The sequence below is a fragment of the Alosa pseudoharengus genome, unplaced genomic scaffold (genome assembly GCF_046254945.1).
Source record: "Alosa pseudoharengus isolate Yale_2024_CS ecotype anadromous, Long Island Sound unplaced genomic scaffold, YU_APseudo_1.1 YU_APseudo_1.1_scf_9, whole genome shotgun sequence".
Lineage (NCBI taxonomy): Eukaryota > Metazoa > Chordata > Actinopteri > Clupeiformes > Clupeidae > Alosa > Alosa pseudoharengus.
Window position 1 is genome coordinate 12,632,135 of NW_027468881.1, and position 2,500 is coordinate 12,634,634.

The window sequence follows — 2,500 nt, forward strand, 5'->3', positions numbered from 1 at the left end:
GTGTGTGTGTGTGTGTGTGTGTGTGTATATGTGTGTGTCAGTGTGTGTATCGACATATCTGTGTTGATGTGTGTGTGTATGTGTGTGTTTAACCATCGACCATCACTCAGGTATCTGTGGTCATTAATCATCGGCCTGCGGATCTGCGCTCATAAACATAGGCGGCCGGGGCGGTCAGTCAGGCCCCACAGATAAAACGGCCTCCGAGGACGTGCTGAAACGGCGCCTGATTAAGACACAATACCGGCCGGCCCCCGAGCGCCCGAGAAACATCTGAAGCCACCGAGGCCAATAGCAAAGAGAAAACAGAGATCACAGAGAAGCCTGGCTGCCTGGCTGCCTGACCGCCGGGCTGGCTACTACAAAGGCTAGTTTCCCAGCTAGCGGGCGGCGTGTGGGCGGGTGAGCGAACGAGCGTGCAGTGGCTGGGCAGGAGGCCCAGGACAGGGAGTCTCATTTGATAACAGCGCCCACAGAGTGGACCACAGGCCTGCAGATGAATGACTCCATTAGAACAGCTTCTGCCTCTCCAACCCCCCCCCCCCCCCCATTCTCCTCCTCCTGTTTAGGAAACAGATAAAATGTGCTAAAAATGGCACCTATTCTAAATACATTAGTAGTGAAATATGAATGGAATATCGAGGCTAGCAAGACTGGACCATAGGTGTTGTTTGTCATGGAGACCATTTCTGGCAGCCTGTGTGTGTGTGTGTGTGTATGTATGTGCCTCCATATGCCTGTGCATGGTGTGTGTCCAGGCATATCGTACCCAAGGTTTGTGTGTGTGTGTGTGTGTGTGTGTGTGTGTGTGTGTGTGTGTGTGTGTGTGTGTAAAGGAAGGATGTGTTTGTAATGGCTGCGAGAGTATCTTTCCATCTGACAGGCTTGGCCAGGCTGCGTCTCATGGGTGAGAGAGGGGAACACTTTTCATCATCATCAATCACTCCTCCTCACCTCCCCTCTTTCTTTCTGTCTCTCCCTCTCTCCTTCTCTCTCTCCTTCTCTTTCTCTCCTTCTTCTCTCTCTCTTTCTCTTTCTCTGTGGCTGCCTCCCTTGTAGCCTCACTGGTGGAAAAATAAATAGGGTGATTAATCTTGCTAAGATAAAAGAGGGAGATAAAGGATGGTGTGTGTGTGTGGGGGGGGGGCGGGGAGTGTGTTTGAAAGAAAAACAGCCGCACCTCAGGGGGCTCGGCCCTGACCCCGGCTCAACTTCCACACACGGTCACAGGTCAGGGGTCAGCCCCGAGGAAGAGCTGAGAGACTATGACTGAGCATATATTAAAAATATCTCTCTCACACAGACACAGACACAGACACAGACACAGACACAGACACACACACACACACACACACACACACACACACACACGCACACGCACACGCACACGCACATGGACATGCACACGCACACGCACAAACACACACACACACAGGCGCATATACCGGTACATACACACATACACGCGCTATGACACCCAAATGCAATGCACTGCACAGAGGAAAACACACTACAACACATTGATAAATACACACACAAACACGAACACACACACACACACACACACACACACATAAACACACACACACACAAACACGAACACACAAACACACACACACACAAACATGCATAAGCTAAGTCACCCACACAGTGTGTGAGTAATGTTTATCACACTCAATAGAACTACCTTGAATGGATAAAAGGGAACGCTAGGCAAACACACCCACACACACACAGACACACACATAGACAGAAGACACAGACAACAGACGTGGAGACAGACACTCTCTCATCTCCCTCCGCCCATCCTGTGACTGTTCATCTCAACACCTGATGTCTGGAAGGTGTGTGTGTGTGTGTGCTTGTGTAAGTGTGTTCTTGTATGTGGGTGTGTATGTGGGTATGTGTGTGTGTTTTAAAAGGACACCGTGTGGAAGTAAAGCATCCAACTCCCGGCCTGTCATTAGGCCTGACTCAGGGGTCGAGTGAGTCCACAGTCAAGGTCGGGTAGGAGGCTTGTCCTGTGAAGTGAGCCATTATCAAAGCTCTGGAGCATCCTGTCCCGGGCATAAGTTACGGCACAGCGACACACCAATTACACCGCCAGGAGTGTGCCCTTTTTGATCTTGACCTCAACTGAAACCAAGATTACCCCACTGTGACACACACACCCACACAGGAACACTCTTCCACACACCCACACACACACCACACCCACATAGGAACACACTTACCCCTGCACCCCTCACACACACTCACACACACACACACACACACACACACACACACACACACACACACCACACACACATAGGAACGCACTTACCCCCGAACCCCTCACACACACACACACACACAGACACACACACACACACACACACATACACACACACACACAGAGACACACACACACACGCACACACACATACACACACACACACAGAGAGACACACACACACACACGCACACACACACACACAAGGTAAAAGGTGTGTTCTTC

At 50.8% G+C, this 2,500-nt stretch overlaps 1 protein-coding gene across 1 annotated transcript in view; it reads right to left on the bottom strand.

The window, feature by feature from the left end:
- Nucleotides 1–2,500, bottom strand: part of LOC143114467 (ERC protein 2) — a 182,722-nt gene that overhangs the window by 834 nt on the left and 179,388 nt on the right. The gene's annotated exons all lie outside the window — the stretch shown is intronic.